The sequence below is a fragment of the Ascaphus truei genome, chromosome 5 (assembly GCF_040206685.1).
Source record: "Ascaphus truei isolate aAscTru1 chromosome 5, aAscTru1.hap1, whole genome shotgun sequence".
NCBI lineage: Eukaryota > Metazoa > Chordata > Amphibia > Anura > Ascaphidae > Ascaphus > Ascaphus truei.
Window position 1 is genome coordinate 104,824,679 of NC_134487.1, and position 13,988 is coordinate 104,838,666.

A 13,988-nucleotide genomic window follows, 5' to 3' on the forward strand; every position below is an offset into this window, starting at 1 on the left:
CACTCTCTCTCTCCCCAACACTCTCTCTCTCTTCCCCCACACTCTCTCTCTCTCTGTCAAGGATTGGACTTCGGCTGAAGTGGATCCCAGTGGCAGGAACAGCAGGGAGCGAAGCAGGTTTCACAAGCAGAGATCAGAGGCAGGCGGCAGATAGCAAAGTCAGGTAACAAGCAGAGGTCGGCAACGAGGAGACTGGAACAGGATGATAGCAATAGCTAGCACAGCAGTAAACACAGGAACCTTGCAGGAGCTAAGGAACCAGTATAAACAGGCAAGGGAGGAACAGGAAAGGGAGGTTTATATATGCAGGCTGAGAGGTGGAGCACAGGTGCAGAGTTATCAGGGTCTGGAATGTTCCTTAGTTTAGCAGCAGCAATCCCGGTGGACAAGTATAGGTACTGCAGGCTAGAACAAGACATTGAGAGTGGCAGCAGTCCCGGTGGCCAAGTATGGGTACAGCAGGCTAGAGAATATGACATTACTCCCCCCTCCCAAGAGCGTTCTCCGGACGATCCTTGCTAGGCTTGTCTGGATATCTCCGGTGGAAAGCTTTGACTAGTCGCGGAGCATGTACAAAATCTTTGGGTTCCCAAGACCTCTCCTCTGGGCCATAGCCCCCCCAGTGAACCAGGTACTGTAGTTTCCCTCGGTGTAACCTGGAATCCAAAATTCTCTCCACAATGAATTCCTCTTCGTTATCCACGAGGACGGGTTCAGCAGAGAAGAATGAAACACAGGGTGTATTTTGATGGTCTCAGGAAGCTCTAATCTGAAGGACACTGGATTTAATCGTGCTGAGATGTGAAATGGCCCGATGTATTTTGGGCCCAATTTAATGGTTGGAACCTTTAGACGTAGATTTCTTGTAGAAAGCCAGACTTTATCCCCGACTTGAAATTCTGGGGAGGGTCTGCGGTGTTGGTCTGCTGCTCTTTTGTACTTTACTTGAGTCTCACGAAGTGTCTCTTTGAGGGTCTCCTGGATGTCTCGCAGTCTCCAGTTTCTCTGTAACTGCCGGAATGGGGCCCGAAGATAGAAAACGAGGAATAAAGGTTGGATGAAATCCATAATTTGAGAAAAAGGGGCTCTTCTGAGTCGATGAATGATGTGAGTTGTTGTATGAAAACTCAGCTAATGGTAGGAAATCAATCCAGTTATCCTGGAGATGACAAACAAAACATCGTAAGTATTGTTCCAAAGTCTGATTGGTCCTTTCTGTCTGGCCATTGGATTGTGGATGATAGCCAGATGATAAATTTAAACGAATTCCTAGAGAGGAACAGAAGGTCCTCCAAAATTTTGAAGTGAATTGTACCCCTCTATTGGATATGATCTCATCAGGAGCCCCGTGAAGCCGAAACACCTCTTTCACAATCAACTTGGCTGTCTGGTCTACAGAAGGAAGATTCTGTGCTGCAATGAAGTGAGCCATCTTTGTAAGTCAAACCACCACTACCAGGATGGTATTATGTCCACTTGATCGGGGCAGGTCAACAATAAAATCCATTGATATGGACCCCCAAGGACGAGTTGGAACCGGAAGAGGCTGCAGTAAACCCACAGGTGATGCTCGAGGGGTCTTGGTCCTAGCACAAGTATCACAGGAGAGGACATAGTCTTTAACATCTTGTGCTAATTTAGGCCACCAAAAATAGCGAGACAACAGTTCCTGTGTCGAGGACACCTGGGTGACCAGCGGGTCGGGAGTCGTGCATTAATTGTAGCACCTCTAATCTTACCTCCTTAGGGACGAACAGACGATCCTTACAGTTCCAGGGACCATCACATAGAAATAGTTCTGCTTCCGGAGGAGAGTTTTTAAGAAAATAGTCATTTGAGTAGGCTCCCTTTATTCGTGTGAGGAGATCGGCGGAGAATGTGACGCCCAAAAAAATTATTTTTGGAAGAATAGTTTCTTTTTGCTCTTTGTCTGAACTAGGATTAGGAAAGGACCGTGACTATGCGTCAGCTTTCCCATTCTTGGAGCCAGGGCGGTATGAGATGTGGAACTGAAATCTTGCAAAGAAGAGAGCCCATCTGGCTTGTCGCGCAGACCGTCTCTTTGCGGATCGAATGAATTCTAAGTTCCTGTGATCCGTAAAGACCGTAATTGGGTGATTGGCCCCCTCCAGTAGATGTCTCCACTCAGAGAAGGCAGCTTTTATAGCCAAGAGTTCTTTGTTTCCGATGTCATAATTTCGTTCAGCTGTTGACATTTGGTATGAATAAAAGGCACATGGATGAAGGAGCATCTTGGGTCCAATTCTTTGTGTATATGAAAGAAAAGGAAACCTAGTTTACCAGCACTCTGTCAAACTGAATGTATAATGACATGATTAAAATACTTTATTAATAAACAATGAATAAAAAAATGGGCTTTAAAATCAGAAAATGTATCGAACAGCACGTGACTGTGATCATTGGTAACTTAACCAAAGGTAGTTAAGTAGTTGTACATATGGAGATCCTTTATGCAGTGAGTGAGTGAGAATCAAGCATGCATTGAAACAGGTAGATCACTAATAACTGGCAATGCTTTGTCCCCTACATCAGCGCTGATATGCTCGAGGACAAGCCTGACTATATAGTGGATAGAGAACGGTCCCTATAATGAACACGATCCTACTGTGTAGTTGGAACACATAGGAGCAGTAATATAAACCGCACACGGGACGCCAGAAGTAACGCAGCTAAGAACAGTGTCAATCAGTGCTGCTTTCAAATGAAAGGCTTCCTGCGTGTCAAGAATGGGTGAGTGGCCGACGCGCGCGTTTCACGAACGAACGCTTCTTCAGGGCACGTAGGGGTCACCATAGATTCAGAGCATATACAAGCCCTGAAAATATACTATTTCATGTGGATGGACATTTAGTGTATGGTGGTTACATTACGGACCTATCTCCTCATTTAAGGAGGCTATATACATAGCAATAGATCCTGACTACCCATAAAGGATCTCCATATGTACAACTACTTAACTACCTTTGGTTAAGTTACCAATGATCACAGTCACGTGCTGTTCGATACATTTTCTGATTTTAAAGCCCATTTTTTTATTCATTGTTTATTAATAAAGTATTTTAATCATGTCATTATACATTCAGTTTGACAGAGTGCTGGTAAACTAGGTTTCCTTTTCTTTCATATACATTTACTCCTTACCTAGTAAGCACCTCAAAGTGGTTCACATTGTGGCAGTGCGGGAGTTTTCTTTGTGTATAGATAGTCCAATTCTTTGTGACAGAATGGCACCAACAGCGGAGTCGGATGCATCCACTTCCAAGATGAATGGCAATTCTGGATTTGGATGGATGAGGATAGGGGCAGATGTGAAGAGTGACTTCAATTGTTTGAATGCCGCATCCGCTTTAGGAGACCATTTGAAAGGGGAATTCTTTCCGTGTGAGTTGGGTGATTGGGGCAATAATGCCAGAGAAATTTTTAATAAAACTACTATAGAAATTGGCAAAACCCACAAATCTCTGAATGTCCTTTTTATTTCGAGGGATTGGCCATTCCACCACGGGTTGAATCTTGCCTGGGTCCATACTCAAACCCTCGGGAGAGATGATGTAACCGAGAAATTGCATGCTGGTCTTTTCGAATTCGCATTTTTCTAACTTGATGTACAATTTGTACTTACGGAGACGCTCAAGGACAATTCGGACATGTCTCTGGTGATCCATGCTGTTATCTGAGAAGACTAGGATGTCATCCAGGTATGCCACTACGAATTGGTCCAATAACTCTCGGAGGACATCATTGATTAAATGCTGGAAGGTAGCAGGGGCATTACAGAGTCCAAAAGGCATCACCAGATATTCATAGTGCCCATAACGGGTTCGGAAGGCTGTTTTCCATTCGTCACCGAGTCGAATGCGGACCAAATTATACGCTCCTCTGAGATCTAATTTGGTAAAGATTTTGACTGACCGAATTCTTTCCAATAGTTCAGGAATCAGAGGTAATGGGTACCTGTTTTTCACCGTAATCTTTATTTAGTTCCCGATAGTCAATGCAGGGGCGTAGAGAACCATCTTTCTTTCCCACGAAGAAGAGTGCAGCGCCTGCTGGAGAAGTAGAGGGTTGGATAAAACCCTTTGATAGGTTCTCCTGTAGGTAGTCATTGAGGACCTTCAATTCCGGTTCTGAGAGGGAATAGATTCTTCGAAACGGAATGGCAGCACCCGGTAATAATTCAATGGGACAGTCATAAGAGTGATGTGGGGGAAGCGTATCCGCGATCTTCTTGTCACACACATCTAAAAACTCAGAGTAAGGACCCGGCAGAAGATTTTCTGGAGACGAGGAAATCTTATGTATTCCTACACAATCTGGTATAGGAGTTTTAGGTAGACAGGCTCCGAGGGAAACGTGAGGGTCTTTGTCTTCCAGTCAATTAGTGGGTTATGGATCATGAGCCATGGAATTCCCAGAATCACTGGAAACAAAGGTGATGGAATGAGACCAAATGAAATCTTCTCCTGGTGATTGGGCTCCATGATTAGTGTTAAGTTACTGGTTTCATGGGTAACAGGTCCAGAGCTCAAGGGAGAACCGTCAATGACTTCCATCCTTTCTGGCGATTCCTTGGCTATAAATGATACCGAATTGTTCTTGGCGAATTCTATGTCCATAAAATTCCCTGCCGCCCCTGAGTCGACCATTACTGTGGTTGAAAAAAGATGTGTTCCTTCCTCGATTATAATAGAAACCAGGAGGTGAGGGTGTACGAAGGAGGGTTATCTTTCCCGTGAGAAGCAGAGAAAACAGTCTTTGAAATAGCGTGCAGCTGATTTCTCCTAGGGCTCTGGAAAGAAGACTGCCTGGACTTGTTTGGGCAATCAGCAAGATAGTGCCCATCGTTTCCGCAATATAAACAGAGATCTTCTGTTCGGCGTCTATTCCTTTCCCCGGTTGAGATGGGTCCCCGCAGTGTATTTACTTGCATCGGCTCCTCCTCAGTCTCCCTGGAACGTCTTGGGGTACTGACATCTCTAAACCCGGGGTTGCTTGGCATGAACCCCTGTCTCTCCAATCGTCTTTCCGTAAGCCTGCGATCAATTTGGATGCATAAACGGACAAAGTCCTGAAATCTCTCTGGGGTCTCCACCCGGGCTAGTTCGTCTTTAACTTGCTCCGAGAGACCCTGCCGAAAATGATATTTCTGCGTGGCCTCATTCCAATCAGTATCGTTAACCCATCTGCGGAATTCAGCGGCGTACTCAGCTGCCGAGCGTCTTCCTTGACGAAGATTTCCAGAGTTTCCTCAGCGGTTGCACTACATCAAAAATAAGACTCATGGCTTCGATGAAATCCTCCAGGTCCCTTAGTAGTGGGCTATCTTGTTCTAACATAGGGGAGACCGAAGCAAGGGCCTCATCCTTGAGCAGGGTTATGATCAGTCCAACCTGGGCTTCTTCGGTATGATAAATGGTGGGCTGAAGCTTGAAAACAAGTCTGCATTGATTAAGGAAATTCCGGAAAGATTGTTTTTTCCCCCAAAATTTTTCCGGAAGGGACATACGGGGTGCGGTTTGCACAGGCACAGTGTTTTGACCAGACAAGGTGATTAAGGCTGCACGTAGTTCACGATTCTCAGCTTCCGCGGTGGCGGCTTGTTCTTCCAAGCGGCCAAGACGATTGAACACGTGTCTTTGTTGTTCTTGGTAACCAACCATGATATGTTGTAAGTCATGGAGTGTCTGAGCCTGGGCCGGGTCTGTTCCAGTGGAATCCATGGTAGGGCCTGTTTATTCTGTCAAGGATTGGACTTCGGCTGAAGTGGATCCCAGTGGCAGGAAAAGCAGGGAGCGAAGTAGGGGTCACAAGCAGAGATCAGAGGCAGGCGGCAGATGGCGAAGTCAGGTAACAAGCAGGGGTCCGAGGCAGGTGGCAGGTAGCGAAGTCAGGTAACAAGCAGAGGTCGGCAACGAGGAGACTGGAACAGGATGATAGCAATAGCTAGCACAGCAGTAAACACAGGAACCTTGCAGGAGCTAAGGAACCAGTATAAACAGGCAAGGGAGGAACAGGAAAGGGAGGTTTATATATGCAGGCTGAGAGGTAGAGCACAAGTGCAGAGGTGTCAGGTATCAGAGTCTGGAATGTTCCTTAGTTTAGCTGCAGCAATCCCGGTGGGCAAGTATAGGTACTGCAGGCTAGAACAAGACATTGAGAGTGGCAGCAGTCCCGGTGGCCAAGTATGGGTACAGCAGGCTAGAGAATTTGACACTCTCTCTGCCCCACACGCTCTCTCCCCCACACTCTCTCTCCCCCACACTCTCTCTCTCTCTTCCACACTCTCTCTCCCCCACACTCTCTCTCACTCTCTCTCTCTCTCTCTCCCACACTCTCTCTCACTGTCACCCACACTCTCTCACACTCTGGATCTCTTATTTACCCTATATATCTTAACTGCCCTATATTACACCGAAATAACCTATACTGCTTTCTTCCAGATCTGACTCAAGCTTCACACAGAAGACATCGGAACCCCCCCTAACCCAGAAGACATGTAGGGAACACCTCCCCTCCAATGTATAACATTGCGGGAATGAGGGTACCTGGACATTGAGGGACTGCGGATCAGGTAAGATCCCAGGCGAGTCCCTTTAGATATTGTGAAGCGGGGACGTCCAGACACTGGTTAAGGGGTTCAGGAAACTAGTCATTCACACCTGGCTTTTATTTCTAGATCCGACATTTACACACACGCACACACACGGACTAATTGTAGTATAATGTAATACAATAAATACATTTATGTCAAAAAAGAATGTTGTTCTGACTAGGAATTTATTAAATGTATTTTATTTATATATTTTATTTTAATGCGGGGTTGGGGGCGGGTCTAGGGTTGGGGGCGGGACTAGGGCGGAGTTGGGGGCGGGACTAGGTGGCGAGTAGATTTTTGGTTGGGCGAGTAGGTTTTTGGGTGATTTGTCGAACACTGTGTGTGTGTATATATATATATATATATATATATATATATATATATATATATATATATACACACACACACACACACTGTATGTGTGTGTATCTATATTTCACTTCGTGCAGCGGGTACGCGCTCTCAAGGGAAGCGTGTACCCGCCGCGCGAAACTGCTGTCGGGTGTGAAGTCACCACGTTGATATCCTGGAGGGAGTAGGCGGCTCAAGCACTCTATGAACGAGTTGTATGACGATTTTATTTTTACTGATGCTCTTTGATCCTCTTTGCTAGTTGCTACACATATGCCTATTATGATTTCTTCCTCTAACATGTGCATCTGTCACTATGACTTTTAACTATATACAATTTCACAAAAGTCACGAGTTCTATTACGAGCAGCATAGTGTATGAATTTTGAACCACTACATACTTTTACGTTGTGTGACATATATATGTCGTCCTATTCACAATGTATATTGAGACTGGTTCACTTCTGCTAACACCTGATGATTGCCATGTCATCTGGTAAATTCTAACAAGCACATTGAGTTTTATTTGTGTGTGTATTGAATACATATTGAGGATCAACTTCTGTGTGTGACATTTGAAGTATCATTGCATTATTCAAAATTTCTGCAGCATATTGGAATATATTTTCATCATCGCCTGGGATATTAGTAGGTTCCACAACCGCTTCCTATACATTACTACCCTTTCATGACCTGAATTGATAATAGGTCATTATTTTAGTGCTTCATCCGGGGGGTTGCTTTTTTTTAATTGGGGAAGTCTTTCACCCCTAGCACTATATATATATATATATATATATATATATATATATATATATATATATTTTTCACTATTATTGTTCTTGCCTCGATGTTATATTACCAATAAAATTTTATTATTTTGGCCATATTTGGCTTTTACTGGTATCCGTCCTCCTACAGTGATGGGAGCGGTTAATATGGGTTATCTGTACCTGGTCTCCAGTTAGATACATACCTACCAAACAATTATGTTATTAGATCCTATAAAACTGGACTCAGTGCAGTAAATTGGGTTATTTCAGGTGATTCTATTATCACCCTGTTTGTGGTTATTGATGCTTAAGGCTACAGCCCCAGTGCCTGCGCTGCCGCGTGGCTGGCTGCGCGTGCAGCCGAGTTGCCCGGTCTGCAGGGGGAAAGACGGATGGGGGCGCGGCTATGACATCACCCAGCAGGTTCACCCTCATTGGCTGAACTGCCGTGGCTTTGCGCTCCGTCGCTAGGTCTGAACTCAATTTTCATGTATCCCTGAAAAACTGTCGGCTAAGCGCGGCGTCCGCCCATCGCAGTGGGCCCGGCCTCACTAAGCGGCGGCTCTTGTCCCCGCAGCGCCTGCCATAGCGAGCGCTGCAGTAGCCAGCGGGGACCTGGCCTTAGGCTTTCCCTATATGCACCATCCACATTGTATATCATTACTGCACTTACTGAGGTGAGCGGTGTTGGGTCATATTGCTGTGTAGACATTTATTCATATCCAAGAACTGAGCACACTTCAACCCATTGCTGCGAGTGACCTTTAACACTGGTATAGAAGGGATCAAGCAAAATGTATTATATCCATGTAACGGGTATTCCCTCTATCCCAATCAGAGATACAGTGTGTGTGGGTGGAAAACCTATGTGTTACCAGGTGTGGTGCAGTATACATGTCAGGCTCAGGTCTGAGCCTCCACCAGTGAGAGGCTGGGGTGAATCCTCTGGAACGTTCTCGGTTTCAGCGCCTCCACCTGTGTAGGGTTCTAGGGATGTAGAAGATTTCCTAAACAGGACCCACATATACAGTAACCACATACACAGGAATGTATATAACCAGTTTATATATGCAGGCAATAACACACTTAATAACATACACTACTAACACTCCCCCTAGGGGTAACTCCATCATGTAACTCAGTCCCAAGTGTCTCTCACTCCACTAGGAGTACCTCTACCCACCACCGTGTATCCCCACACCGTGTCCACAGCTTAATCCCTTTGTCCCGTGGTCAGCGCTGCCACTATGTGTAATTGTGATATGTTAGGATACGTTGGTGCACATAGGAAGATACCTGCCGAGCGCTCCTGCACTCGGGCCTGCAAGCAACTTCGAAAAGGATCTGCCGCTTGGTGATCCCGTCTGATCCGATGTTGCCTTGCACGGGGTCCGCCAGGGGCGATCCCACCCTGGAGATGGGCTCAAGTCTGTGCCTAAAAGACAGAGACTAAGTCTCTTCTCGGAGAGCGCAGCGTCCGCTGTGTCCCTATCTAACACTAGTACTACCGTGACAGGGTCCCTAACCTAGGGCCTGTCCCTGTAGCACCACAAGCTGGGGAGTGAAGACCTATCTGGGGCCTAGGGGGTTACTGGCCTAATCCGTTCCCCTAGCTCTTCCCGGTCCTGACTGTTAACCAATCCTCACAGCACCTGCAGCAACGCACCGCAACCTGCTTGGTACCTGCAGCAAACAGCTGCACACACACACGAAGCCTTCGTGTCAGCCCTCACAGCACGGACAGCCGTGACACTGACAAGACTGCACACCACACGCACCTAAGGGCAGGATCCCTAACCTAGGGCCATCCCTTATTAATTACCCACTAATCTAGTGGGGAGTTGGGGCCTGTCTGGGACCTGGGGAACCTTACCTGGTGTAGGAGCCACTTGCTCCCTACACCCTTCCTTCCCCTTCCTGCTCCCAGCTCCAACTAACTTGCTCCAAAGTTCGCGAAATGTATCTATTTGCTTGGGCTGAGAATCCTTGGCCCTCATTGGCCACTATGAGGCACCTGGTGCCTGCCTCGCTATGCCCCATGGGAGTTGTAGTCCTGGGGAGGCTGTCTTGGCATTGGGGCCGCGTGCGCACTTGCCCTGCGCATGCGCGAGTCCCTAATGGCCGCCGCAACTTTCTGGCTAGTCCTGCGCATGCGCAATCACGCGCACGCTCGCGCAACCTGTCATAGCGGGCCCCACTAGCTGGGTACGCCGTCGAGGCTCCAGGGACGCCGAGCGCTCCCTGCACTGGCCCCCACCTTTGCGAGCAGCCGGCAGGCCCGTCGCTGGCTCCGGCGGGACCCGCGACCGCTCGGCTGACTAGAGAGGGGGTCTCTGGGAGCCAGAGGACACCGGGGCTACATCCATATTACACAAGCACTTTAATATAACATATACATTTGTGCCGTAGAGCTCGTATATACCCTCGTCTCCATCACCCACCTACCAGAAATCTTTAATAAGCATCACAACACACCAGCACATTTATGTGGTGCTCAGACCACAGCACAATTTATTAAACATTAAAAGAGGCAAAACCATTGAATTTATCAGCTACAATATGAATTAAAAAAAGTACATCTTCTTTTCAAACGCGCATCCTGCCCCCCGCAGAGAGCCTAAACTGTAAGGAAGTGAAATAATCAACCAAAGAAGTCATATAAAAGCATTTAACTATCTACTTTTTTTTGTATGATGTCTTCAGAGCAGTGACAAATACACTGTTTTTCTTTTTAAAACATATATGATGTCGGAGGGCTCAAACTACTCCAGTTGTGTACCACCCAAAACTGCACCTATTTATACTGACTTTTCTGTCCAAGATACAGTGCAACATAGATGTAGATCATGAAAGTGTCCAAAACTACTGATTTGATTTATGCAAATCAAGACTGAAAGATTATTTTCTACCAGTGCATCACGTGTAATAGTTAAAAAGAGCATTATTTTTTGCATTCACAGTAATTGTGTTCAATACTTCACACTTGGTCTATAGGACATTTTTCATTTTGGTGTGTGCTTACCACCAAACGTTTGCATGCAGCTTGGGTAAGCGGTGATCGGTACTGCCAGCTCATTCACCAAACTTAATGTTGGGAAACCATTGGTAAAAAGTGGCCTTCAGTGCGTACCTTAACCCCTTTAGGTGTAATGCTTTGCGGTCCTATCCAAAACAGAGGGGCCTCATTTGTAAGGCATTTAGGCCATGGGTTGCACTATTTTATAATATGTATTTTTAATCTCTATTTTGTATACTGTGTGTCCCCTAGTGTTTTATCTTGCAGATATTTGTTCACTGTTCATGTATGCGTGTGTATGTGCTCCAAGCCGGAGCATGAAGGTGTGTGTCAGGGATGTCCACGGCAGCAATGGCGAGCAGAGCGATGGGAAGAGAGGCACAGGACAAAAGAGCCCCTTTTAACAGCATTAGTTTAAAAGGGTCCATTGGGGGACAGTAGAAAGACTTTGATGAAGCAGGACATGCTGCCAAGTCCTAGGGGAATTATAAGGAAAGTGAGACACAGAAAAAGTGAAAGAGAGGAAGAGTAGTAATTTTATGTAATTGGGGCTTTCCGTGTGAAAACCACACTTTGTTGAATAAAGGCCAAAGAGTGTGAAAGCGAGAGAAAAAGTGAATAAGATCCTGATTAAAGAGGAGAGTTCAGAGAGAAAATGACAATACCAGGCTCGAGGTGGGGGGGGGGGGGGTTGGGTTGGGTCTCAGGGCGTTCAAACCAGGGGCAGCAGTGTGGGTCAAGAACAGGGGCGCGAAGGCTCAAGGGCGCCTTCAAAGCAGTTCGTGACCCGGGAGAGACGTTCAACCCCCGATCCCATGATGGTGTATCCCTCCGCTGTACCTCGGGAATGCTCCAGCTTTTACAGACACCCACCGCCTGACAAGGGCTTGTGGAGATCGGCTTATCCGAGCGAGGCAGGAGCAGCTGTGGTTCGGTCCCCGAAGATATCCAAGTGGCCAAGAGACGTAGGCATCTTGATCTCCACCCGTGACCCCCAATCTCAATGACACAGGTTCCCCAGGCATCCTCCAGATTCTCGGTAAGCATGGGGAGATCGTCTTCATCTCCTGCACGTAGGCGGTGGATCCCGACAGGGCCCAAGACCCCCCCACCATCCCCCCCCCCTCGCGGGGGAAGTGGGAGGGACGGGACACGAGTCAACAACCTGGTGCCATCTTTTTTCCAGGCCTACCAGAGGGGTAAATGGAGTACTTCACCGGGCTCTATATGCCTCCAAAGATGTTCAGTACACACGGGACACCGCTGGCTGTGGCAGGGAGAGTCGCCCCTCACTTCTCCGGCCGCGTAAGTTATTAGTAGATGGAGGGGAAGATGCCACCTCACCGCAGGGGGGAGATAGCTCCAAGTCATCTACTCACCCGCCCTAGAGGGCCGCTGGCTCGACAATCTTTCTGAGGCTCGTGGGGGCAGTTCATTACGGTCCGCAGCTCGTGTCCGCTCAGGATCCTGTTGGTGGTCTTCAGGGGAATGTCCAACGATTTCAAGAACAAGTCAGCTTCTTCTGGGTATCTCAGAGTGAGGTACTTCCCATTCTTGACTGCTATCAGTTTGAATGGGAACCCCCACCGGTAGAGGATACCATTGTTTTTTAGGAGGATGGTAAGTAACTGTTTCATTCGCCCATAACATATACATTTCTTTAACTGTGCATGCAATGTCTTGTATATAATGTACACCCTGTTCATTTATGTAACTGTACTTGTAAACATGTATTATTTGTCTTAACTCTGTGCCCAGGACATACTTGAAAACGAGAGGTAACTCTCAATGTATTACTTCTTGGTAAAATATTTTATAAATAAATAAATAAGTGATCGTAGCTCTGGCCTTCTTATTATTGTCACTCTTGACAGATCGTTAAAGAGGTGTAGGGGCTCATTTTCGAAAAGGATATTGCCCTATTCCCTGCAAGCAGCCATTCTATCTTGGCTTGTATAGTAGTGCAGCCGGACTATTGTGTACCTCCATCTCTTTGGATCCTCAGATCTTGGACCAAGGGCTCTGTGGGCGCGATCAATCACTATCTCATTTTCCTGGATCTCTGGGGCAATTGAGATGAAGAGTTTAGTGAGGTATGTATGAAGGCTTTCCTGCATGATGGTTTCTGGAATGTTTATAACTCTTAAATTCTGACGCCGGTCACTATTTTCCTGGTCTTCCAGGCCATCTTCTAAATAGTTAATTTCGTGTCTCAGGTGAGCTATCTCATCTTCTGAAGCTAGAGGGCCTTCTCTATTTTAGCCTACAGGTCTGTTGTTTTCTGCGTTAGGCCATCTATCGCTAATTTAAGGCCGCTCACTGCTCTTTTCAAATCTTTCTGGAAAGAGAGGTGCATTTTTAGGAAAAGTTCTTCCATAAATTGCTTCGTTAGTTCCTCTCCTATTAGGGTTGTGGGCAGGGTTGAAGGTGGTAATTCCCTTTCTCCGTCGGGGAACGACAGCATGGCAGAGCCATTTTAATTTTCTTACTCGGCACCGCAGTCTTCTGAGCCACGCTGAAATAGTGTGAGACGTCCTGCGTTTGCACCTTTTTTTGTCTTCCAGTCATGCCTGGTTAGTTGTTGTGTGAATCCCCTGAAAGGTTCCATAAAATTGCACGGAAAATATATTTTATATTTGTTTGGTTCACGAGGGTCTGAGGAGCTCCCTCGCTACCCGACCACCCTCGGTGACTTCACTGTCACTCTTGTGCGAGCCCACAGACAAGACCTGACCCCGGCACTGAGGTGGGAAGGACAGTGCCACACACCCACAGTAGCGAAGGCGGGCCCAGTAGGTGGTTTGTAGCGTTGCTGGGTCTGGGTATGAATAAAAAGGGTTAATCCAATACTCGCCAGGTACCAAGGGTAGGAGAAGTACACGTAGTCGTTATCCGTAAGCCAGGGGTAAAGAGCCAGAGAGAATCCAAATGCAAAGCCAGGTCGGTACATGAGAGGTTAATCCATAAGCTAGGGGTCACGAGCCAGAGAGCATCCAAATCCAAAGCCAGGTCGGTACACGGAAGGTAACTGTAGAAAACAAAGCAAGACAGGGCTGGACAAGCCAGGCACACACAAGGCTACACAAAGTCTATGTTCAGAAGGTATGCCAGGAAGAGGCAGTCTTATATAGGAGACAGGAACCAGTAGGGGAGGGAGCGGAGGCGGGGCCTCCACAGATGCCAGTATAGGCTGCAGGAGACAAGGCTCATAGCAAAGCTTGACACGTAGCTG